The sequence below is a fragment of the Apteryx mantelli genome, chromosome 22 (genome assembly GCF_036417845.1).
Source record: "Apteryx mantelli isolate bAptMan1 chromosome 22, bAptMan1.hap1, whole genome shotgun sequence".
Lineage (NCBI taxonomy): Eukaryota > Metazoa > Chordata > Aves > Apterygiformes > Apterygidae > Apteryx > Apteryx mantelli.
The window spans coordinates 4,733,675-4,761,093 of record NC_089999.1 but is presented as its reverse complement, the minus strand read 5'-3'; positions in this window follow the sequence as shown (position 1 = coordinate 4,761,093).

Genomic DNA, 27,419 nt, shown 5'->3' with positions numbered 1-27,419 from the left:
ATTCGGGATTTGTGTCGCCACCTTTGAAACTCACTGACCTCAGTGAGAGATGTAACAGTTTTCATAGAAGTCAGTGTTGTATGTAATTCCACCTCTGTCCTGGGGAAATATCCTCTGTAGCCCCTTAAATGGGAAGGACAGACTGACTGGGGCTTGGGGAGGAAGGAGACAGTAGGTTCTATTCAACATTTTCATTAATGACCTGAATGATGGAATAGATAGTACGCTTATTAAATTTGCAGATGGCACCAGGCTAGGAGGTACTGCAAATACATCGGGCTACAGGATGAGAATGCAAATGAGCTCAACAAATTGCAGATATCATTTGAAAAAAATGGAATTAAATTAAAGAGACAAGTGCAAGGCATGAAACTTGAGCTGGAATAATCAATGCACAATGACAGGATGAGGAAGAGTCAGTGGTTCTGCAGAAAAGGAACGATGGTCAGAGTGGACCAGACGTTTGGCAAGTCACAGTGTAATGTTGCTGTGAAGAAAAGGCAAACGTATAGGGCTATAAGGCAGAAGTATAGTCTACAAGGTTTGTCTAGCATGGGTAGGACATCAAGCACCAGGATCCATTTGCAGCAAAAGTGATTCCAACTGGCTATTAGAAAGGCTTTTTGATGGTGAGGAGTGTTCAGCACAGGACGAGGTTGCCGAGGAAGAACATCTGTCAGGGATGAGGCAAGCGGAGATGATACAGCTGTGGGGCAGGTGGTTGAAGCAGCCGATTCCCCAAACTCTCTTGAGCCCTATTTCCTCATGGATTTCCTTTCACCCTCGTGCCTCACACATTCACTGCAGGAAACCTGAGGCATGGAGTGACCATCTGCTCATTTAGGTTCACGCAGTGAGTTGCTGATGTTTCTGTAGCCTGTCAGACCCACACTGCTCGTCGTGCCGCAGCATAGAGCTACATCTTCTGCCTCACTCAGAAGCACTGTGGACACTCCCCAAGTGGTGGGGCAGATCTGAGTTACTTCCACAGTGTGTGAGGGGCCACTCTAAAACCATACCAACCCCCAACGCCCGCATGTAAATACTAGAAACACAGGGCAGCATACTAGACGCCACATTCTCCAGCTACAGCTTTCTGCTGCAAGCAGCTGAGCGGTGCCCTGGCCCAAGTGGTGTTTCTCTTGCCTTATCACAGGTTCAGTCTGACCTTGCACGTAGCAAACCCCATGCATTTATGTTTCTGTGCATGCTAGTTACTCTTTTGTATGTGTGGACATCCTTTGTGATCCCAAGTTAAAACATCCTCCAGGTTCTTGTAGAATACTCTACATTGGGGTGACCTGGGCAACCCACTTCCTGAGTGATGAGGTAAACGGTGCATTATCAGCTTGAGTTCCAAAACTGAAATGGCAAAAGGGAAGAGAAAGGGAAGAAGGTAGAGGATCCCCTAACAGCTGAGCAGACTTTTTCCTCCATTGCCGAAGTTGGTTTTTGAAGGCTACAGAGCAGGCAGAGCTTTGGTTGACAGCCCTGTTGGAGAGTTTCTACAGCTCAACAAGTGCTGATGTTCAGTAGGATATGAGCATTCAAATCCTTTGAGTGTTCAGAGCGGCTCTGGCTGTACCAGGGCGGCAGCCGAGCCCGCTCTCACCCTGGCCAAGGAGGCAGAAACGGCCCCAAGGCCTCCCCACTCCTCCCAGTTCTTCCTCTGCATTGCGGCCCAGGCCTTGACCATGGCCAGGATTTTGCTCTTGGATGTGAACAACGGCAGTTTGTAATGCGTGCAGCTGTCTGTATGTAGACCAGGAAAGTAGGCTTGGTTTTTTTTCTTCCTTCACTAGAAATATTCTTCTGGTAAGAGGAGGATATCAGTTTAACTGTGCTGTTGGCCTTGAGGCTTTAGATATCAAGGAGAGATTATTTCAGAGATCAAACTGAATGCTGATTCGAGGGAGTAGCTCATCCCTTTGGAGTGCTCCAGAAGGAAAAAGGAACATTGTCAGTTCAATCTACTGTGGAATTTATAGTATTAATGATCTGAAGAACACTTTAGGGATTTCTGTCAGATGTCTATTTTAATTTAAACTCTTGGGTGTTTAACTACCCAAAATATTGAGTTCTAGTCATTATAAAAACTAATAACTGGCTTATTTTGCTGCTAATTCAGAAACTGAGGTTAATTATCTATAGTGAAGGGATATGGTACTAATCTAAAGTCTACCTGCATAAGACACCGTGGTTAATTGATTCCCCATGAAATGACAAAAGATTCCTTTAGAGTGAAGAGATGTTTAATATTCTGGGCTTTCTCAAAGGTACTAGCTTCTGCTTCTCATGAAAGGATTTTTTGCCTGGCTTTATCACCTCTACCTTCCCCTTTTCTTATTGTTATTATTACTTTATTTTTATGAAAAATACCATTGGATAATAATAATTTTTCCGGGTGGGAGCCCATCTACTATATTTCTTTGATAGGTGTACGAAATAATACATTACCAGGCTCAAGTCGGTGGGAAATGTTTGATGTCCAGTCCACAGACGTGGGATTGTACCTGTGAATTTGACATCTGTGTCTGATCCAGATACATGGGTACTTCAGTAGAGCTGCATATTTGTGGATGAAAAAGTCAGGATTTGGCCCAGCTGATTTTTCCAAAATCACACAGCAAGTTAGTCTCAGAGCTGAAATTACTTCTTTTCTCTCCTGTGTCCTGTGTTCTGTCTATTCCACCATTCCCAGGGGCTCTGAATCTGCCCACTCTCCCACTAGTTTATTTAATAAAAATTACTTTCTAAGCCAACTGCAAGCAGCTAAAAAAATTAATTTAAACTTCGCCTAAAGTGTATTTGTCAATGTCCACCGTTGTAATTCATTACATTGTATCCTAGCATACCCTGAACATGGCAGTGTCAGAAGTCTGATGATGTAGTGCAGTCTCCATGTATAATATATCATGAGAACAGTTTCAACTGGGATGATATATGAAGCCAGCCTGGGAGGATTTTGAAAATAGACCTAAATTTCTAGAATTTTTTTATGTAACTTTGAGTGGTTGAAGGCTGCACCTGAAGCGTTTACTGAATATCTAAATCATTTTTCCCTTGCCAAGCACATGCTAGGGTTAGCAATGTCAATCAACCTACTGGGCTTTGGAGGTTAGCTGACCACCTCTCAAAGCCTGAGTGCATCACCACTGTTTACTTAGCTTGTGTTGCAATAGTGCCTTGACCTGCTTGCTTTTAAAACAGAAAAGATTAAAAATAATTGCAATCTAAATGGGACAACATGCAGTTCATCTGGGATCATGAGTGACAGGAAGGTGTATGATGGGCACGACTGTCTTCTACTGCATGGAACCAAACCCATCTGAATATTGTTCTTCCGAGCAGTCAAGCATCAGGCTTTTCTAATAAAAAGAACTGATTTGTAAATGATGGTTTGGATTGCATGGCTGGACAGAACTGAATGCTAAAAGAGCAGGAAAGCGAGAAGGGATGAGAGCAAAAGCTGGAATGTGTAAACAAATAGCAGATAAATAGGAGGGCAAAAACAGCATGAAGAGGAAGGAAGAAGTGGGAAAGAAAATGGGAAGAACAACTGGTCTTTGTTTACATAGCTTGTTATTAGGGTCTCTTGAAATTGATTTTCAGTGTAAACTTAAAAAAAAAAAAAGAGCAGAAAGCATCTACCTCCTCTTCCTCCCACTTTCCAACAAAATGTAACGTCTCCCTCTCCCTCTCCTCTTCCATCTCCCTCTCCCTCCTCTGCTTGTTTTCAAGTTTTCAGTTCTTTTTGACAAAGAAGCCATGTATTCCAAGCAGATCTCTCCGTACTGAAGTTGGGGGCTGGCTGGGCTTATAAGGTGAGCGTGAGATGGACATTGCACTGCGGTCCTGTGCTCCGTCAGTACGAAGCAATTCCTACCCTACCCAAAGTAACTACCGTCGATTATGAGGGAGATTTCTAAGTGTTATCTAACAGAAGGAAGCATTTAGCCTGATTCAATGTTCGAACTTAATTACCAGGAAAATGCTATACATTATGAAGATTTAAATCATTTAACAAGCCTTGTGTGAGGCTTAATGCTTTTTTATTACTGCCTTTTTCATATTCTTTTTATTTGATAGGACAAAAGCAATAGTTAGCATGGGCTCCCAGGACAGGGATCACCTCTTGTTTTGCACAAGGCACAGTACATTTTTCATTAGGAGGAAAATAGCCAAGTAGTTTGCTTTGTTAATCACAAAATCTGCTGGGCAGGAATGACGGAAGCTCTTTTTTAGACAGCTTGTTTCTGTACAAATGCCAATAGGCTTCGGGGAGCGGTGAGGGTGCTTAGCACCCAAGGCGTCAGTCCTGGTGTGGTAACTCATGGCATGCACTCAAATTAGTATTGGCTTGTGATGATTTATATTTTCACATCAGGCTACATTCACACCTGAAGAAATAGCTGTAGGGGAAAAGAAAGAGGAAATATTTTAGGCTGAAGAAGAAAATCAGAGAGCTAAATGCCCTTCTAGTGCTTGTTCACACCGTTTTCTGAACTGCTCCCCTTACCAAGGCTGTGGTTTGATGAAAAAGTAAATCTGACTTTAGGACCTTAGACACCTAAACCCCTAGAGGCAACATGGTGCAGAGTACTGATGCAGCACAAAGTCTGCTGGTCCAGAAAATGCGAGGAGTTGAGTACCAGTGGGCTTTCTGCCAGGCCAGGCGTCAGCTCTCCTTATAGCAGGCCTAACCTCCACCTTTTGGCAAATGCATTGCAACCATTGCATTCCTTTGCAATGGGTTTCAGAGTCCTCTTTGCTCCAGTTCTTCTCATATCTTCACTGGCTTTTTCTCCCTGCTGACCCCCCTGCCCCGCCGAACGCAGACCGAGGGATCTGCATCGCAAACCCGTGCCGTTTGAGTCATCTCCAAGTCGAGTGAAGCGAATTCAGCCATCCTCACTCAGAAAGTGGTGGCACCTTCACAGGAGTGCCTGCCTGCCCGAGCTGCTGGCTGTGGGATTGATGTGCTGTAAATAAACGTGCCTGAGCTGCTCTGCTGCAGCCGCCAGAGCTTTGGCTGCTTTATGGGTCACCGGATGTTCCTGCCAGAGGGATGCAATGTGCGCCCTCCGTAATGGGCTCAGAGTGATCCCTCCACCGAGCAACAGCACTGCACAAGTTCTCTGTGTTAAGCGTGGATCAAAGGTATAGTATATGTGTTTCTGTGGGCAGTAAAGTCTAATTCCACTGTCTGCTGAAATAGCTTAATTTAGTCTATGAGCTTTTCCACACGGGCCAACCGCTGTACAGTAAGCTAGGACGTGCGCCTACTGAATTTATAGATTTGGTGATGTGGGGCTCCTTTCTTCTTTTGCCCTTGCAATTAGAGGTTATCTAAGGACTTGCACTTTGATGTTTAATGTCTTTTGGAAAGCAGTTTTATTTTTTTTAATTCTTTTGAGCCTTATTATTTTCAGCATCGTAAAGAATACTCTACCTTTCTTTGAACCTTGCCTAAGATGAACGCTTCCAGTGCCTCCTGTGGCAGTGAGTTCCATGCTTTATGCATCAAGTAAAAATGTTTTCCTCCAGTCAGTTCAGAAATTTTAGATTCTCAATCTCATCCGCATGCTGTGCCCTTCACAGGTAGCCAGTATAATGGTGCTGATTATATTGGCTCCAATGCTACACCCAGGGCAGGTTGGCGAACTTAAGGTTCAAGTGCCACTGCAATAGAGCAAAGAAGAGACAGAATTGCATTAGCAATGAATTCATTAAGCATTTGCATTTTCATGGAAATCTGATGCTATTTCATCTAATGAAAGATTGTACTTTTCTCCCCAAAGTCTTATGTCTCAATCTATAACTGACACACTGTGAAATATCTGAAATCCACTTGAAAGCCCATGGGATCATTGCTGAATTCCACAGCCTTGTAACATATGCAATTACACTAAGATACACAGAAATTTCCGTCTTTTTTCACAGGCTTTTCTTCCGGTTCTGTGGAAAGCATATTTGAACCAAGCAGAGAATTTTAATTCTCACCTGAAAGATTCTGTATTCATTTTTGCCAATAATTTCTATGTTTGTCTGCAGTTTCACAGACTACATATATATCCAATATATCCTGTGACTAAACTATTCCCAAATTTTCTAGTTTCTTATTTTAAAAAAGGAGTAAGAAAATATTATGGAAAAATTCTTACAGTCTCTTCTAAGTTTTTTAGCTAGCCTAATTCTTCAGAATTAGACCTGTGAAATATGTGTCACCTAGATCTTCTAAGTGCTGGAAATATCCCATTCTGTAGAACTCTAAATCTAATATGGTTTCTAAAACTCAACATCTGCATTTGCATTTACAGACAGACCTGGCACTGAGCTTTCTCTTGCTTACCCGGTTGTCCCTCACTTGTTCTCTGCATCACCTTCGTTTATTGGCATATGGGCTTGTAATTACGGGGCAGCTCTCTGGCCCATCAGCTATTCCGTTGCGGTCCCCAGGTGAAATGAGCCCAAACAAGCTGGGAGAGACTGTTCAAGTTTGTTCCATGCAGGCTGAAAGGAAGGAAAAGAAAAGCCAGCATTCATCATTCAAAAGATAAACATTTGACAGCACAGCTTGACTATGTCAGGAACACTTCTGTTTTAATAGTACGCCTGCAAGCTTTCAAAACAAGTGTTTACCTGTCACAATAAACAGTTATGAGTGAAGTACACAAAACACACTAAACTCAGAGCTGGCAAGCTTCCAGAAATGCCATGTGCAGTTAAACTCTTGAGCTTGTCATTCCATCCAACATAAATCTCTTCAGTTGTCTTCTGTCTTCTTCAGCATATACTGTGGGACTTTTCTGCTTGCCTTGGAGACATCTGTCTCAGATGCATGCAAAATCCCGGGAAGTATAACAAGTGTCTGGAGTTGACGTGTACATTAAGGCCTAACTCTTAAACAACTGCAATTAACTCACTAATGGCTCCTGGTGAGATTGGATGTGTTTTATTTTGTTCTTTTTACCTCTAAAAAAAAAAATCAGTGTCAACACAAGGTACAGATCTCTGCTTGTAATTGCATTCTCAGTGTTGAGGAGTAGGCGATCTTAACAGAAGACTAGCAGGATACTGGGGGCTCTTTTTGAGAAGAAAACTAGAAGTATGGAGTAAAGCAGATTGAAGCAAATAGCTTCACGTAGGTGTTGGATCAGACCCTCAAAATTGGATCTTCTGGTGACTTCAGAGGAATGAAGATTCTGATCTAGTGGCTGGCCTGGTCTGGGTTTCCTGTCTGACTTGAGAGAAGGTCATAAGTTTGCTTGGCTGGAGTTTTCTTTGACCATGCCAAACAATGAGAATTCCCACTTTTTTTTTTTTTTTTTTTTTTAGCGATGTTATTTCACTTTGTAGGACTTCCTGCCAAGTCTAACGCTGTGCAGCATACTGGAAAAATAGCTAAAGTCAATAAATACAGCCCATAAAAATAAGGTCTGGCGTAACGTTTGCACAGGAAACAATTACGTCTTGCTTTCTTTTTTTTTTTCTTTCTTTTTTTTTGCCATTTCAATAGCTTAAGGAGAGGCTATGAGAGCAGGAAGAATTTCCTCCTATATATACTCTTTAATGTGATGTTTCACTTTTTTGTTGCGGAGTGAAGTGTAGGTCAGCCTCAGCTTATCAGGTAGCGTGGTCTGGCTAAAACGTCCACCTTGTGCTATTCTGCCAAAGGAAATGAGTGACAACAGTCAAAATGGGAATTAGGGCTCACACCTGGGGTTCTTCTGTTTGCGTTTTGGCTCTAGTGTAAAAAGCTTGTAAACTGAGATAATACTGATTATATGGGAAACAATTCTCGTCTCAAATAAGACAGCGCAGTCGGTTTTACGGCAGTCTTCAGGCGAGCCTGGGCTATGTTTGCTGGGCTTTTGCGAGCCTTTTTTTAAGGAGCGTGGGCTTCCCTGGCGTGTTGGGGGAATTCCGGTCCGAAGAAGAGACTCCCAGCTCTGTCTCCCACCTGGGCACTCATTGAGGAGACCTCGATGGAAGTCGTCACATCCATCTCCAGACTTCTAGACGAGTGCTGTCACTGACTTCCAGGCGGTTGCTTTTCTCCCTTGCGCTGTGTGGCCTCGCACAATGGCCGTCCTTGCTTTCCCCAGCATTTGTCTTTGGGCGCGCTGCCGGTTCAGAGAAGACACACGTTCAGGGCTGCTGCAGAGCACACCCTTGAACCGCCTCCTCCGCAGGCGACGTGGGTGGCCTTCTCTCTTGACTCCCATGCAGCATTTCAAAAGGCCTCGGTTTTGTTCCAGTGCAGAATGCAAAAGGCTTTCAACATCCCCATTAAAAAAGAAAAAAAAAATTCCAGCGTTTGTGCTCCCCATTTTCCTTCCAAGAGCACAGTGAGAAAAGGAAGGCCTGCCCTTGTTCAATCCTGGCAAGTCCAATCTAGAGCTGTGTAAAAATGCATCTAAAAAAAGGACCTTTCTTCCAATAAATGGCCATTTAATGAATAAAAGAGAAACAATTGAAGTCTGCAGTAATAGAACAATTATGTGCTGTTGTGCGTTCCAGCTGGCTACACATTGAACAGTTCTTACAAATTGCCGGAAACGCAGCAGCGCACGGATCCGATACGTTTCAGGACAGTCATTATTAAGAAGAAATACCATGTGTCAATCTGCCGAAGCCCTCTGAGGGCATTATCCTCCTAAAATCCCTTAATTACTGCTCTGAGGCTCACGTGTGTGCCTGGCCCACGGTGTGCACGAGACGGAGAGTGCTGGAAGCAGTAACCCCGGTGTGATGTTCATTAACTTTCTCAGTCGCTCTGCTCTTTGCTGAGCGGCAGAGGGAAGAAAGCTTGCTAGGGAGGTTGGAAGGAAGGAAGGAAGGAGGGAAGGAAGGAAGGAAAGGAAGGAAGGAAAGGAAGGAAGGAAGAAGAGTCCCTGGTTGAGGAGGAGGTCTGAGTAGCTATGGTGGAGCAGGTAAGGAAATCCTAGAAGCAAAGTGCAGAACGGAGGAACGAGGGGAAATGTAGACACACAGGACAGAAAGAGCGGCAGGGAGGACAAACGGCCTATGGAAACTGTGGTCCCCACATGCACGCTCACTCACACACGTTGCTTCTTTGGTGTTTACCTATATTTGTATTCAGATGGCAAGGAGGAAAATGCAAACGGCACTGGAAGGCAGCGCGGGTCTTGGAGACCACACAGGTTAACAAAACAAATCACCCTCCAAGTGCAGTCAGCCGAAGGTTTGGGGGCCAGAGCTGGCCCGCTTCGGTGCCTCCAACCAAGAGGAATCAAATCAGCCTTGCGCCCTGCGACGTGAAGAACCACCCAAGGGGTCTAACGCAGCGTAGTGCTGAGCGTGTTGCTAAATCACTGTCAAACCATCTGTCCTTTGGATTCAGAATTTTAATCAATGTTTCAATGATAATTGAAACACTTAATGGGCACTTTTGGATGCAGAAATAGGAAAAAAGGTGTGGGGAGAATTCTAAGCAGTTTAGTAGTAGACACAAAGGCTTCAGCTCCAGCAAGGTCCTCAGAATCGCACTTGGCAGATTTTGTAATGATCTTCGGTCATTCAAAAAACTGAGGTCATGAGGGGCATTCAGAGTTGGCGAGTGCTGATTAAACATGATATAAATACCTCTGCTGTGTTAGATCTGTGGAAGGAATTTAAATGTCTGAAGAGCAGAGGAGTTGGGATTAACGAGCTGTGAAGGAAAGAGATGTATTTAAGGTGTTTGTGAATACTGAGAGGACGAAGTTCCTGCTTCACGTTTAAGATGATATTAAAGCTACTTTGCTGGGTTTTTTTTTTTTCTTTCGAAAGAAAGCCTGAAAACCCCCGCAACTCTGAGTGCTTGTCAGGGATGTAATGATGGAAATTTTGTCAGCCTCGCTTTGCATAATAGGGATCATTATGTGATGGTAAATTTCCCTGTATGTTCTGTACGTTCCTAATGTGGGAGGAATAAAATATTCTTGAGGTTTCTTTTGTCAAGCTTGTCAATGAAACCACTGGGTCAGATTGTCTTCTCATTTATTAGCCAGGAAAGCTAAGATGACTCTATGCAAGCACAACAGCAGGAAGTCACAGCGCTGGGAGAATCAAGCTCGTTGTTTCGAATCCTGCCGGCCTGACAGGTACTTCTTTCTTGCATCAGCCCTACTTTAAGTTTCTGTTGCTCTGCTTCCCGAGCCCAGCCCCGGCGCTCCTCAAGTACCGTGGGAAAGCACTGGAGCAGCTGCCCCGGGGTCTATCGGTTGCATCGCACTGGTGGGGTACGTGCCGGCTTCCCGGCTCCTTTACAAGGGAAGGTTAAGACATTGCAATCTGTAGTCTGCAGAGGGCAAAGAGACGCCCAAAGTGGTCACACGGCTCGCGGAGAGGCGCGGGGCGGTAGCAGCACGTCCAGGTTTCTTCCCGTGGCTTCGTGCTGCGCTCAGGAACGTCTGCAAATGTTGCAGGTGGCTGCTGTGCTAATATAGGACACGTTTGGGTGTCTGGAGCCGAGAACTAAATGATATTCAACAGTAATGTGAGTAGTTGTTGGAATAAATTACGCTTTCCAACAGGCAAGGCAATGTGTCCTTTTGCATGCAGTAAGTAGGTATTTGTTCAAAACAATTAGACTCCATAGCCTAGTTTAGTACTTAATCAATTTATGTGGTGAGCTAAAGTACCTGCATATGCCCTTAATAAGTAGTGACACCCTGTTCCTAGAGCACTGCTATGGGCTTACAGAGAAATTACATTTTTAATTATGCCACACAAGCCTAATGGAAAATCTAATTATGACACTGGTATTTTTCAACTTTTGTACAAATAGTATGTTTTCTGAGATGCGGTTGCAAGTGTTGCTTCTGCTTTAGGACTTCAGGGGAGGGAATTGATTCTGCTCAGAGTTCATACCGTGCTTCACTTTATTATTTATTAATCACTGCTATGTATTATTTGTATGCTGTCATAAGCGTCCTGGTAGTTGATGCAGTAAAACATGCAAATGGGAGTCCTTGCTCAAAGGATCTTCAGTGGCCTAAAACAGTCCTGTAAGCAGTGGAAATACTGAAGTTGTTTCCCAGGGGTTTGTGTCTTGTCTTTTCATTCGCTGATGACTGATGTGGTATGAACTCTGACTGAAATGTTTTTCATGGGTTAGGGCCCTCACAGATTTCTTTCATGCCTAATTAGGGATCAGCTCATGTTGGAGCCTCTATCTCCATGGGGCCAACATACAAACAATTTAGACCGGGACCTCACCCATTCCTTCTCCTCCTTCCCAGGTGACACAGTGCTCATGAGCTTTTCATGGTCATGGTTTCTCTAGTAACTCCAATTCACCAGAGTGTTTATAGGCAGACTGTGTGGCCAAAATCCGCTCCACTACTCTAATTTTCCCCTTTGTGAACTCAAAACAGTCCCATTGTATTCTGTGAGAGCTTGGCCGAGATTTTTCGCAAGCCCAGCGATATTTATAGTGCTTTAAAATGGCATGAACTGCCTTAGTTTGATTATTGTTTAGTGAAAGAGAAAAGATGGGATTTTTCAGTGCTGTTCAGGGCTGGGCTGATCCTGCTTCTGCTGAATACCCAGCGTGAACATCATCAGGGACAGAGTTAGGACAACTGAACAATTTTGTAGATCTTTTCCCTTCTGAGCCATCGTAACTGGCTAGCCATGGCCAAGAATTTGTTGTGTATAACTACCAATTTAATTGATCATAACCCAACAACCCCTCCAGCTTTTCAAAAGACTTAACTTCAGTGTCTGAAAAGTCACGCAGGTTCTTAATTACTCTCCAGTTTATATCCAAAGGTATCCAACCGATCTTCTTTGGTATTGAATAGAGCCTGTACCTGGAGCAATTATTGAGTCCACAAGAAGAAAGTATCTGTTTTTTTCTCATAGTCCACTAAACAATCCCAGGCTAACCTATATAGTTTGTAAATAGTATTAGCTAAGAAGGGAGAAAGAGTCTTCTACTACTACTCTTAATATTTTTTTAAAAAATTTTGACAGAGAGGCTCTATAGAAATACATTATAACAGCGGCATTTAGAGCTACATATTTTTATGGTCATAACACCTGGATTTTAATCTGGATGAATCAGGAGTGTAGAGGAGTGGGGCCCTATATAGGTGACCTCGACATTTAGATACAGATGAAGAAGGACTCTCCTGCTTTTTATTAGTTATTAGCCAAAGGTAATTGCCAGGAGAAAAATATATATTTCATTACACTCAAAGGTAATCTCTGCTTCTGAGGATCATTTTAGGAACAGAACTGAAGGATATTTTCAACTTCTGTTTTTACTTGTAGATGGAAAAAGTATGTCCTGAAAGTTGACTTGGTCAAATGTGTCCTCTTGGGTGTGCCTCTCCTCTGCCCAGTATACCACCAGGACAGTGTATTTAAGAGTACCAGTCTCACTTTTCTGGTCTAGTATGTGACCGATTAGAAGCAGAATGTACTGCTCTGAGCTCGTATTTTTTCTTGGTTCCTTCAAAACAGTTTATTCTGCTTGGATGCTCTGTGGCTAATAATAGATAATGTTATGGGAAGGACTCTAAAACCTTATCGCTGGAGAGTATTGAAAGTGTGAATGTATTTTAATGCGTAGAGCGTCTGTTTTTCTCCAAGCTTTACAGCATATTGCAAAACTACAACCTCTCTCGCTAGCACAAGTACGCTGCCTAGACCAGATGTAGTCACATTGTGATATGTGTTTCAATTTGAGCTGGAAAGCAACTAAAAGAGTCGTGTAGGTTCCTCATCGCTTTGATCGGAAGCATCTACAATTTCCCAGACATTCCCAGCAGCCCAAGGCTAGTATATTAAAAATGAGCAAAAAGACAGCTAGGTAAGGGGGACAGTGCCAAGCTAAAGCTGACTGTCCAGCCTTGGTCCCTGAAAATGAAGACTCGGTTTTGGGAGGCAACTAAGACAACCTTGCTGGCCAGCGTGGCTTCAAAGCGAGTAGCAGTGCCAAGTGCCCTGCAAGCAGGAGTTTGTCAGACAGAAATTTGGTTGGAAATAATTTTAGGATTTCTCTGGCTATTTTGGTTTGCTTGGGCTTGTCGACCTTGTGTACTTTTATTCTTTGGCGCACTGAGGAAAAGGGTAACTCCAGCACTGTACTGTCGTGTTCAAAGTACTGGTGGCAGGATGAAGCAATTTTCTTTTAGCAGACACATCCCCAAAGCTTTCAAAGTGGCTGAGCTTATGGAAGATACCCTGCCGGTGCAACTTAATTGGACTGCTGGGCTAAGACTGCTGCAAAGATATCCCCGTTAAAATATTAACTGATAGGCACTCACACAGATTAAATTTTATTTGTCGGATTGTGACGATCGGAGCGGTCCCGCCAGGTAAAACGGCGGACAGCGTGTTTACTAATAAACAGCACAGAGCGATTCTTCATTTCTAATTTCCGTCCGAGGCCTCAAGCGCAGCAGGTTGCTGCCCGAGCGACCTGCCCGAGAGGCTCCCGAAGAGCAGCCTGCCGTTGCATTTCGCCGTCGCGTTTGTTGAACTGCGGGACGGCGTTAACCCGGCCTGCCACTTACGTCAATTCGAGGTGAGAATAGCGCGGAGCGCTTGGGAGACGTGCTGGGGAGGAGGGAGAAAACACTGCAGAAGTAATGGCTTCTTCTACAACCTTCATTTTCACAGTGGTTGCAGCGTAAATCTCTGTCTTCACTGGCCTCCGCGTCGCGGCCCCGTTCTGGCGCGAGCTCAGAAGTGTCGGCTCATACCGTTCCTTTCACAAAATTAGCTAATGCCTTGTAGCGGAATATTACCCCAATTTTAAGCCCATTAGGTGACGAGAGGATTCAGTGTCGGTCAAATGAAACGTTTTAGATCACACTGTAGTGCCTAGACACCTCGGTGGTAGATCAGACAGCCGGCAGTCGGTGTCAGGAAGGAGAGAGGGAAGGGGAGCAGATGAGACAGACAGCAGGGATCACAAATGCTTTGCAAACTCTCGGCACTGTAGCTCAAAGTTCAGGCCTCTCTGTTTCCCTTCCAAAATCCTTTGTGCTTTCTGCCGAAGCACGCCGGCTTTGTTTCAAGTAAAAAAAGCAAAAGAAGGAAACCCCAAAGTGGCCAATAATTGACACGTTACAAGTTAATTTTTCCACTTGAGATAAGAGCGCCGTTTGCGTGGATGTGAGCAAAATCAGCTTAGGAAGGATTTCTAAACCTCTGCATGACCTGGGACAGGGTGAAGGATTCTGCTTGGGACACCCTGGGAGCATTGGCCCTCTGCACCGGCCCGGAGCGCAGCACCAGGGCTGCCGGTGCTCCTGCGCGTGCTGAAGAGTAATGCCGTGTTTCACTGCAAATGCGGGGGGGGGGGGTTAGGTAGCAATAGCATCGCTTCCCTTCAAATGATCGCTGAGTCCTTCAGCCCCAAGCGATTCCCTTGCTCTCCGTCTGATGTCGGGAGTCAGAAGATCTGCTCCGTTGTGTGTTATGTCAGTGTTGTGGGTACTACAACTCAGGTGCATCACCAGTTTGTGTGCAACTAAGCCTTTGCAGGTGGTGACAGTCTACTAAGAGGTCATTAGGACCCCCCTAGGTCCGTGTATCATTCTTCATGAGTAAGGGACACACACCAATAACAACAACATCCTGAGCACCGTTCGTAGCTGAGGATTTGGGGCTTTTTTAAACCAAATGACATCCAGACCCATACTTTTCCTGCCCATGGCAACATAGAAATCCAGTGGGTCCCTACACAGTATTACACAGTCTCACTTCTGTATATACATACATATATATATATATATATATATATGAGCCCGAGCTGTGCTCAGCCCGGCTGCGAGCGCTGCATCACTGTGCACAGGCAGCCGGAGAGGGCTGCGTGCCGGCGGCTGCACCGTGGTGGTGCTGGGATAGCCATAAACATGCGAGTGCGTAAACTCACAAGTAGAGGCAATATCTTTTATTGGGCAAACAAGTCTATTTGGCAAACGCGGATGCATTTTGGAGCACATGCAACCCTTGTCAGGGGGCAGAAATCACCGCCTGGTAAAAATGAGCGGAGCAGCGAGCGGTTTGCTGCCCTCCTCCGCGTCTGCAGGCTCCGCTGGAGAGAGGAGATGGGAATCCACCCTGGTTTTGTTTAAGGTAACAAACTGAATCTCCAGGCAATCAATGACACTCACTGCATCAGCGTATTTACGAAAAGTGCCTGTAATATTTTAGCGTAGTCCTAGCTGAAAGTGGAGCGCAAATCCTACACTAGAGGGTTTCCAGGAGGGAGGGGGGAAAAAAACCAAAAACCTTGGATGAAGACCAATATCTGAGCAATAAGACCTTAAGAAGCAGGCATCATTATAAGATAATTGACTGTGGAGAGCAGTCACACATCCCAAGGTGAAGCACAGGGCACTTAACATATCAATAAGGTCAATTATCTGATTATGTCAGCTGCCTTAGTGCTGTTATTAACCTATATTGCTCTTATTAACCTTTCTGATGAAGAATCTTTCAAAAATAATTATATTAAAGTACAAATCTCTCAAGTTTAAAATATGTGAATGTTCCATTTCAGTAGTCGTGTGTCATAGGATAATGAACATCTGATTGCCTGGCTGACACAATGAGGTTTTTAATCAGCCTGCCTTTCCTCGGATCAGCGTGTTAGCTATGACAGGCTTCTCTGGGCTCAGGCAGTCTCATGAAAGCGCTGCTGTCATGTTACGAATGGCGGGATTTAAAATTGAAATGTGAGCAAATAAGACAAGAAATGTAACGGATATGCTGAGGAGAGGGGTCCTGGGGAAATACCCACTGAAAGCCTCTTCAGTCAATTCCAATTATTAAAGCATACAGCTGATTCAATTAGTGGTTATGTACATGTGCATATAGTATTTACTACCTAGGAGAGCTGATCAAAGAGGAACACACTGCTCATGAAAACTTGTTCATATTCATTTTGCCCTTTCTTTTTTTTCTGCAGAGCATTTTGAAGTATGAAAGCATTTTGCCACAACTTTTGCCCGTTCTTTCATCTATCAGGGAATGTGAGTACTCTGATTTCTACTGGGGATTACTAATTCATTACATGCTTTTGGCAAAAACACAAATCCAGCTTACTGCAAGTTTTGATCACTGTATGTGTCTGCATGTGTGCATATGTACCTTAGGTAAAATATCATTCCATATAATGTAGCAAATTCACAGAGGGAAAAAAGAAAGGCCTTATTTTTTACCTGTGACTTTTTATCATGTTTAAACGTTGGTGTAAGTTCACTTTGAGATGGCTGCACTGACCATCCTTAAAGGATACCTTTTTTACCCCTGAAATCCTTCACCTGCTTAAAATCACTGGGCATTTTGAAAAGTTTAGCTTAAGACATCCATAGGTCCATTTTGGGCTGACATTTTTTCCCAGGTAGAAAAAGTATGACCGGTCTCCCCCTTTGAAGTCCAAGTGAGTTCTTTTGCTAGGGGAGAACTGAGTAGAAGAATCACATGAAAAACTAAAGCTGGAAAATTCACCTTCTGCAAAATTCCCATTTATTATCTTTCCCTAGTTTACTCCCTTACCCAAGATCACCACTGTCAGCACAATACATCTGGTACTTGGGAAGGACAATATTTCTGTAGTCACTCCAGATCTTTTCTTCCCCCCTTTTTTAAAAAAATAACAGCTGAGGAAAGCTTATTTCCTTGTTTTCAAGTCCTGCTCGAGAGACCCTGATTTACTTCTTGTTGTGTGTTGGGAATACTAAACATGAATCTTACTATTCAAGGTAATCCCCCTTAAAATCACCTCCTTGCTCCAACCTCGCGAGAATGTGGCACTTTGCCAAATCCCAACCCTTGCAAAAAGCCAGGTGTTTTTGTGACTAGCTTGAGTCACGACTCTCAGATCAGGTGGTGGATTTGACATTTTGGCGCTGGTGAACATTTCTTTCGCACACCTTTTTGTTATATTTCGTCTGACTAGATTTGTTACGTCTAACAGTGCTCCACATAGAGAAGTTCTTAGTCATCTTCCTATTTGTAATTCCGCTGGAGATAGCCGAGAAGCAAGCATTTGTGCCAGGAGTATTATGTACAGCTCTGCTGATTTTTGCAAAACTCTTTTTAAAGTCTGCACTGAGCTCTGTGCCTCTGCAATGTTCTGGGAGTAATATGAACTGTTAGTACAGCATTGAAAATCAAAGTCTGCTGGGAATGTTTCTGAGGTAAATAGAGGGCAATTATCTGAAATGAGGACTCAAGGAACACTATGTCTTGCAAATATGGACTCTAAAGCCAAGTCAATATATCAGGAGAAGCCGGTGCCTACAGTAATGAATGTATGTCCCTTCCAGGAAAACAGTATCTGCTTTTACCTCCCACTAAGGTGTCAGAGAGCTACAGTGAGAGTAAATGTTTGGGTAATTTTTCCCTCATTAGCCTTCCACTGGGGTTGGAATTTGCTTAGCCAGACCACATCATGATGGAATTTATTGTACCTGTGCTCTGCATTTGTTTCTACCTCGCAGAGAGCATTTCCTCCTGAGGCACTTGCAAATCGGAGTGTATCATCCTTTCGGAAGCAGGTCCCGAGCCATGGGAAAGCCTTGGCACTCCTCAGAGTCAGGTAACGGATGAGCTGGAAGTTGATGCCTTCAGCCCACATGCTGTGAGTTGAGCAAGGTTGTGGTATGTCTCACTCTTTCATGTCTGTTTTGCTGAAGACAACTGGAAAATGCTGGAGTTGTTGTCAGGACAAGCTCAACATCAACTTTAATATCTGTTTCTGAAGAGTTTTCTTCTTCTTTTGCTTAATTAAGGCTCTTGACAACATTTGTATTTAGGTGCTCTCTCTGGCTTGTGATTAATGTCAAAAGAAAGCTATATCAGACAGAGATGAAATCTTTGATTCTAAGATAGAAGATTATTCAGTGGTCTGAAAATGGCTAATGCTGCCACGGGATTGAGTTTGCTTCTATGGTAAAATCCAAGTGAAGCAATTTGCAGGCTTCAATGCCTATCTAAATTTATTTTCCATGTATTACTGCTTGGTTTCTGGAGGGTGAGTGAGAGGGATTTGTCAAGTCTGTTGCTGCTCTTACCTTTGAGGATATTTGATAGTCAAGGACCACTGAGTGTGCGTGAACTGGTAACTGGCAAGTTGGAGGAAATCTATCCGTTTTAAATCCTATACCACCCGTACAAAGGTAGATCTGGGTATTGCCATATTTGTGCACTAGTGTATGTTTTCCTCTTTCTAGAGAATATCTTCTAGTCTCTTCTTCCTTTGCTTTTGCCAGCAAGGACAAAAGGTTGTGGCATAGTGCTGGGACAGCAAAGGAAGATGCTGAAAGTCAGATTTTATTTTGTATGTTCCCAGTCCTGTGAAAATCTGTGCAAGACCCATGCGAATGGTCTTGTTTCCTTTTCCTTTTTTTCCCCAGGGCTGAACTCCACTGCACCCACAAGTTTTAATCCTTTAGTCTTTATGTTATTCAGCCATTTGCTGAAAACCTTTCTGTTGCATCTTCAGCTTCTAAGGGATCTGGCCATCACATTCAGCGTAGTATGGCTAGCTCTCAGAAAATCTTATCTGGTCTTTAGAGATTTCTAGCCTGTTTCTCATTATAGTCTGTAATAGTGCTTCTTGCTTCAGTATTTTACACTTCAACCATTTAGATTTGTGTTTCTGAATCAAGGCATCGCTTGCTCCCCTGAGGCTGTGGGACCTGGATGTGTGAACCTGTTATTTCCTGATGACAACACAGGACTATCAAGCACACTACCTAATACTTGCCCTGGGTTATGCTGTAGCTGATATCCTCCAATATACTCCAGTCCCTTAGTGAAAAAGAAAAGAAAGTATATGATAAAGTGTCTTGGTGCTCCTGCAGTAGGCAAAGAGAATATTATATGTGAAAGGCCCTAATTTAATAGCAAACATTAGAAGAAATAGAGAAGTAGAAACCATTCAAGATATTACTTAAATTTCTGGTTCCATCGAGATCAGATGCCTGAGTTACCAAATTCAACTTTTCTATATTGCCCTACTAGCTGGAACTATCTGTGCTACAGCTTTCATTGTTGTATAGTGATGGAGATTCACCCTCTTCCTGCAGTTTTCATAGGTATTTTTTCCTTTTTTTTTCTGTTTCCTGTCACTTCCTCTTTAGGAACTGAGAAGGGCCAGAAACGCTGTAATTGCTTCACACGGTAACTGGTGATTCCTATTTATAGTGGATACTGTCTGCATAGAATTAGTAGTCTGTAAAATTCCCATGAGGGGAGAGACAGTTGAATAGTCATAAACCTTTTTTTCTAAGCAAATTAAACAAACAATGGAATTTCAAAACAGCTATTTGAAGTTATAAGGAACTGCAGGATTTGGGCCTGAACAGGTAAAGCAAATTGTCAGTAATTATATTTTTCTTGCCAAAGGGGTCAGGGGGGTTGAGGGTAGAAAACTATGATACTTGAAACCTGTTTTAGAGATACTGGGCTTGGCTGATTGCCATGGCTTTGAGAATATGCAAGTAATTGTCCACACTGTTAATTAAATAGGAGTATACAAATTTAATTTTACCTGGATTTTCTACAAGAAAATGTGAGGCTTTGTAACGCTGTCCCAGTTGGATGCTGTTTTCATGAATCACATTACCCATGAGAAAAGGAAATCCCATATAGTTCAAGGGAACATAAAATTGGAGAACCCTGTTTAGCACAAGAAACCTCGCAACAGAAAATTGAATTTGTCCCAACAGTCATAGAAGCATTCAGTAAACAGCTGCATTATTCATTTTTGTTTGTTCTGAGTTATGTCTTTTTGTATTAGCTACTGGAGATGCCACCACCACAACTGCAGGAAATGATCTACAGTGGCAGATGAGTCTTCAAGAGCTCAGTTGAACAACTTTGAGTTTAGTTAAGCCTTCCCTTGGGTGTGGATGTTTCTCTGGACTTTTCAGCTCACAAAACGACAAGGCACCCCTCCAAGAGTAGGCTTAGTCCTCTGGTATTTCAGCACTTCCCCTTCTGCTCTCAGTCACCACCAGGAAATGCAAAGGCATGTGGAAATGAAAACCAATTAAAGAGAAATTGGAACATCTGGGTTTGCTTAGGAGTCGATTCTTACTTTATCTGACATTCCCAGTTGTCTTTCGCCAGTATAAGAAACCTTGTGCTTTGCTGTGCCACGTAAGCAACATCAGAATAATGCCTGAAGTCAAAGTCATTATTGGACTATCAAGAGCCATATTCAATAGCCAGCATTGGCTCGAGTGCCAAAGCTCGATATATCCTCTCTTGACTAAGCTAAGAGTCAGGCACCTCTGCAGAGGTACTGAAGACAGCGCGCCCTCAGATTTGGGGTGGCATGCAGTGGGACTGGGGGCTTCATCTCGCAGTTAGCAGACTGTAGCATGATGCATGGTGGCATCTAGCTCCTTCGGCTGGGGAGCTTGGAGGGCTGAAATTTGGCAATAGGAAAAGCTAGAGAGCAGGATTTTAGGCAAAACTTAGGCCTGTAGTAGTGTACAGCAAGGATGGAGCAACTTAGAAAGTCTGTATAAAAATCCTTGAGTTCAGCAGCGATGTATTCTGGGAACGTTCTGCTCTGGAGAAGAATTTTACAGCATCAGTCCATTCCTAGTTATGACTCAGCTGTCATGGCCATATTACATATTCATTAAAGAGGTAGGTGAATGAGAAATGAATCGTGAGCTGCACAAATATTTAGAGCTACCAGCATTCATCTGCTGTTATTTTTTTGTAATAACAAGGACCCCGGGGAGACCGAACTCTGACTACAGGAAATCTTGACAGAAAGTTCACAGCTTGGAGTTTTTTCCCCCCACTGCAGTGAAAACAATTGATCTCCTGGAGAAATGGCAGGAACATGGTGAGAACTGTTGCTTACAGCTCCTTTATAGCACGCAACAGCTTCAGCCCTGATCCTCATCTGTCCCTGCAGCAGGGGAGTCACTGCTTGGGTTTTCCCTTCTTTTTGGGGCGTGCAAGCGAGCCGGCATTTGGGCACCCTGGGCGAACAGACACATTTGAGCGCACGGTTCATTCCCTCCTCTCTCGACATGGAGAGCAGCATGCCAAGCTGGATTGCTGTGCCTGTGTGCTAAAACCCGCGTGCATTAGAACAGTGGCAGGTGTTAAATAGTAACAGATGTTAATATTGACAAACTGAAGTGGCTAAATGTGGAAATACAGCACTGCTGAGACGTGTGAAGTGAGGCAATGACCTTCACACATTACGCATCTAGTCAATAAAACGGAGCTCGATGTGAGTGAAGTGATGCCGCTTTCATGTCAGGACGCGAGGCAGGCCTATGCGATGACGGTGCAGCAGGAACGTGCTGTGTCTGCATGGGGTGGCTTCATGGAGGGCCTCAGGAGATGAGCTCTGCAGAAGTAAGAGGCGACAAACTCCAAGCTATCACCAAAAAGCTTCAGCAAACCAAAGACTTCAGCAAATCTGTTTTCCCCACCCAACATTAGACCAGAAATGACAATATGAACTTTGTGTAGGGCGTTGTTAGGCCTCCGGTGACATTTCAATGACACAGAACAAGAGGAAGCTTTGTTAAACACTGGGTCCCTCTGCTGCTTTATCCCCTTTTATCCGGAGTTTCTCTTTTGTTTGTACAGATCAAGGATCCTGATGTACAGTCTGTTTGCACTGCCATAGAAGCTTTTCCACTAACTTATTTGAAATCAGACCCCAAGGTGTTTAGGGTCAAAGCCTGCTTTTCTTGACTTTAGCCAGTGACTTCAATGGGACAAGGTTTTGATCTCTTTTGTTCCAGGGAAGGATGGCAATTTCTGCTGCAGCAGATGGCATTATTCTTAAATCTGGGAGAGAAGAAGGAGGTATTTGCCGCGTTCAAGGGAGCTGGGGTTTGTTTTGAGCTCTCCTGAATCCAGTCCACGTTCTGTCTCAGCCCTTGAATGCTCAGGCGAAGCCACGTGAGCCGACACCAGCTCGTGTTCTGCACAGGCTGGCTTAGATCTGGGGAAGCAACACACGGCTGTAAAAACGCCTTTGCGTACCCTGCGTCTACCTCGCAGACCCAGAACGACAGTAGTCAAGAGGGAAGAATTTCCTGACTGAAGGGAAAGGGGACTTTGTGTGCCAGATCTTTCTTAGGAAATGTCTTTGAATGGGATCCAGTTTTTAAAAATGGAAATGATGACTAATAGAAACCAAACATTAAAGATCACATGCTGGTTTTGTTTCTCTGTTATGGGGACAATGGGCACAGCGAGCTTTGCAGCAAGCCCAGACAGACCGGTGCTGTATCAGGGAATTAATACTTGGGGCATCTATCGGGGCCAACCAGCCTGACGTGTTTTTAAATGGCATCAACTCCCACATGCAGCAGCATGCATGTAGATCACAGCCAGGAGACAGTGCAGTGATGTTCAGTGACAATATTAGTGGTGGAAATCAGCTTTAATTTTTCACTTTCCATTTCTCGGTAGATCAAAAGTGAATACGCACTGTCTTCATTAGCAAGGCAAGTGCCTCAGCATTCAGGAACTGGTGTGGATTCCCTTTCCTTTCTAAGTGCAGCATGGTAGATAAGAATGCATCAGAGGGGTAACTAGTGATTTTTATGCAAGGATCACAATCTTAATTGGAAGGCTCCACCACTGGACTCAGTCCCAGACCGTGAGCAGCAGTTCTCATCCTGAGAGGTTCAGCATGTCCCTTTCAGGAATCTGACATCTGTCAGATGAAAATGTAGAAATGATGAGTTCTGCTGATTTCAGCCGGATTTTTTGTATAAGTATTGCTCAGAGGAAGGGCCCCACAATGGACCCAATAATTGCATTTTTGATTTGTAGATTAAATAAGAACTATGGTAACTGGAGCTCAGATCTATCCTGCTTAATTCCCCTTGTCTGCAAATCAGGCGTGTAGGCTCCCTTGAGAAGGCTTGGCACGTTCAGAGCGTGACTCATCCTCTCCCAAAATATATGACTGACAGGATGAATCACCCATTGACTAGAGAGGGATTCTGAACAGGTAACTTGGATGAGATGTGTATCGTTCAGCTGCCAATGGTAGGGGACTTTGCGAATGCGCTTTGGGTTCTTGTTCATTAGTGAGGGGCCTTTTCACGTGACAGCTTTGGGTTTCCCTTTCCTCAATCAGTGTGTCCATCTCAGCCTTTTCTCCTTGCCGTAGGCAAGGAAATTTGTATTTGCGGTCATGAGAGCTGGAGCTGGTCAACCCTTTGTCTTCCTTCCCTGAGATCATCTAACACATACTTAAAAAGATGCCTCAGCCTGTTCAAAACTATGTAAGCTAAAGCATGCTAACATGTTCTCCAACATACCCTCGTCTCTGAGGTTAGATATGGGCAAGGCATGGGGCACAGGGAGGTGGCTGACAGTTATTTTCCCACACATTACTTTTTCTAAAAGAGGCTGTAGCGAGATGGAAAAGTTTGCACAAGGTCAGAGATACCAGCAGAACCCAGGTGCTGGATGCCAAGTTTCCAAGACAGGGTGTCCCCCAAATTCCATATGGCTCCGTTTGAGTTGAACCCTCAGAACTGCTGAGATCACTGAAAAGAAAAAGACCGCCAGAGGATGAAAGCCTCAGGACTTCAGGACAGACAGGAGTTCAAACAGGAGGCAGTTTTTTCCAAGAACTAGGCAGAATCTGAACTTCAGTTAGCTGGCTTTATATTTCAAGAGCAATTGAAGCAAGGTGATTTCTGGCTTGATACTTTTTAAGCCTATTTGTTCTCATCAAAAGGTTTTACTATTAACTATAAGCATTGCAGCTTTTAAATGTGATGGCACAGACAGCTTAAAATTGGCAGAGGTCAGTTTTCAAGGATTTTAGCCTCTAGGTACCTACTGATGTTTAATGGGAGTCACACAGCTAAATCCTTGTGTATGGTTTTGAAATTCATTTCATAAAGCCAGAGTCCTCCCCAGCCTTTTTTTTGGCCAACATCATTATAAATACTTGAAAGACTTCAGGAGATCGTATAGGATATATCACCAGTCAAAATGAGTTAGAAACAAATTGACATTTTTGTATATCTAGGAAAATATTAGCTTTCCTTGGGTTTCGCTGTTGTTTTCTTTTGTTTTTAATCAAATCATTTGCTTTAAAACTTGGTTGGTATCGACAAAAAGTACACTTTATCTACTTAGAATACAATTTTTTCTTGACTTTGTGAATGAGATTTCACAAATTTACCATTCTGATAGTAAGCATTGATGAGATGGCAGGCAGGCAAAAAGGAGATTACATGCTTAATGTCACAGAGCCCGGATCTCTTAAAGAGCACAGAGCTACGCAGTCTGCCCCTCCAGACATGCCACCGAAGCCAGAGTTTAGGAAAAGCTTGGCTTCCAAAGAAGAAACTAAATTAAAGGTGTTAATAGGGAACTTCTCGCAGAAAGACCTCAAATGCCTTAAAGACACAAGTACGTAAAACCCATCTCACTCTGGTAGATACAGAACAACATTTTCAAAGCACTGAAGTGACTTAGGAGCCCAAGTGTTACTTGCTGAACATTTGAAACCATTATCCAGCTTTACTACCAAAATGTAGGGCATTCATTTTCTTGCATCACTGAACTAAATGCTTTTTCTTAACTCAGACCTAGGGGCAGAAGCACAGCCTCTTGACTCCCCGTCCAACGCTCTAGGTCGCTCTCCTTCATTAGAAAGACAAGAGCTGCAAGTAAATTCACCTGAGCCCTTGACACAAAGAGTGTGTGGGGGGAGAGGGAGGAGAGTGTTCACACTGCCAAATATTGCACATTTAATTCATTAAGGAGTTAGTGCCTATATACAGTCACTGTGGGAGGGGGGGAGGTTAGAGACAGGTTCCCCCTGATCTTCCTTTGGAGAAGCCCTTTCCTCCCCTATTGCAGAACTGAGGTGTCTAAAATCTCATTTCTCTTCTCTGAGCCATCAACCCAGATAACGTGTACCAGTTTTGCTTCACTTATACGGTTAGAGTTGCCTCAGCAAATGATTTCATTAACAGCTTTTGCCAAAGGGGCTGGTGATTACTTCCAGATGTAGATATTTCCTTCTGGTAAAACTGTCACCTAATTCTAACAAGGAAACCTGGTTGCTGCCCTTCACTACTGATGTCTGCTAAAAAGGCAAACTTTTGAGAGTGACACCAAGCCCGCATTGCTTCAGGAGCTCTCAGAAGGCTGTTCTGCCTAGACTTTTCCCTCTATAAGATGAAGTCACCGCTATGGTAATTATGCTCCACCTGGGAGGCTGGGGGCGTGGGTGGAAGGGAGGAGCCTGAAGAAGGCTTTAAATGTGTCTTGTTGGGTTGTGTAGGGTTTGGGAGGGACTGGATGTCTGTAGAGGACTTGCCTGGTGAGTATGTTAAACTGTAATAGAGTTTTGTCTGGGTGTTTCCTGTTCAGAGGCTGATGGGAAGTAAAGTACGTACTGATCCCTCATTTTCTTTCTCTGAAAAGTAAGCCCATGTGTATTAATATAAAGTGGCCTCTTTTCTGGTAAGACTTTGCTTGTTCTTGTGTTCATTGTCCTACTTCTCTGTTTCTGAAGGTCCCTAGTTTAAACTTTTTGCATGGCCTATGCAGAGGGTTTGGCCATTTGCCCAACTGATGGCTCTTGTGAGCAGTTGCCCATTAGCACAGTGATTCTGCCCATGTGCCCTGCCTTGCTGAAGCCTTGTAGAAACAGAGGAGGCTCTTGCTGCTGGAGAGTCACGCTGCTCAGCTGTGTGCCCTGTTTTCTGTATTGCTTGAAGCCAATGTGGTTCTAATTAACTTGACTTTTGAGAGCTTGTATTTTGGGTAGAATCTAAATCCTCTCTGTGCTGCTTCTGCAGGGTTTTGTTGGTGGGGCTGGATAGGCCATGAGGAAACATGGTCAGCAGCAGCTGACCACTGACCCCTCTATGACTGTGCTGTGAAGATGTATAGAGCAGACCTCTGAGGTTCTGCATCACCTGCACCCAGACCCTGTAATAACTTTCCAGACAAGAGGTTTTTTCAGAATGAAACATTTCTCTACTCTTAATTTTTCTAGAAATCAAATTTTTCTATGGAGAAGGAAAAGAGTTTTTTAGGAGGTCTGTTTTTCAGCTCTTGAAATTTCCCTGTCTGTTCACGTAACAATTGAACTGTTCCTTTGTATCAATGCCTGCTCCATTGTGCTTGTTTCTCAGAGGTACCAGGTCTGTTTTATATTAAACTGTAGTCCTTGTATTATTTTAAATTAGCTTTTTAGAAGGTGATTCATTTCTAGTGGCAGGTGTAACAAATTTGTGTTTCCATGCTGAGTCTGTCCCATAGGTCCTGCGGATCCCTAGCTGGGCAGGATCAGGCTCTTCTTCCTTGTGGGCTATTGATATTATCCATTCCTTTCCTGTGAGAACTGAGCATTTCTTGTGCTCGTTTCAAAGTGACCCTCGTGAGGATCACCAGACAGCAGCCACTGCGGCAGCACTGCTCCGTGACATTGATAAACCGCAACATATTGTTTAACATATTGTTCCCAGTCCAACATATTGTTCGCATTCATCATGGAAGCAATCAGTACAGACCATTTTATTGCAAACCTGTTTCCTGGTGCTCATCATTAGGTCATTAACCTTAACAATGTCAACATGTTCTCGGTATGCAGTTTAATTGGAGTGCAGTACAGAACAGTTGTGCAGGCTATACCACATACAGGGGCATACAGTCTAAGAGCAATAGAAACGCTGTACCAATATGGCACCTTTTGCTAAATAAAGCTCTGTCTGGACAGGGGATGCATGTTAAAGAAGTGAGTGGCTGTACCTGGTGGGACCCAGATAATTTCTTAGTGGAAGCATAATTTCCTGTAAGCACCTGTATCAAGTGAAGGCTTTTGTTTTACTGTATCAGACTCTAAGTACCTCTTGTGTAGTTTTTCCTCTTGGCAGCTTTACCATGTCCAAAGAAGAGATGGACAGTCCAGTGTCTTTTGCCACTCTGTCTGCAAACACTGGTGTCAGCAATGCTTAGTGGCGTGTTCACCTTGCTCCTTTGAGAGTGCTTGTCGCAGGAGCAAGGCTCAGGTTTCCTGGGACTGGCTGCTCCCAAATGCAGTCAGACTACGTGATGCCAAGATAGAAATCCAACAAAGAGCAGAGTTAAATAGGAGGCTGGTAGGAGCAAGTGGATTCCTGCCGGAAAATATCCTGGCTTGTGTGTGAAACTTTGGGGAAGAGAAGAAATTTAGAGTAAGAAAACTCTGTATTGCTCTACAGTATGAGATGATTGTGTGGGTGACAGTGTAATCGTGTAGTACTGGCAAGGTGTTTTGTGGGATTTCTGATACTTTACAGGTTTTCTATTAATAAGAACTTGAGAGAGTAGTCAAACTGAGTGATCCTAGTGTTGTAACATACGATCAACCATAAGCTCTTCTTTCTCCTCTCCTTTTCTCTCTCAGAAGTAATGCTTGTATACCCGAA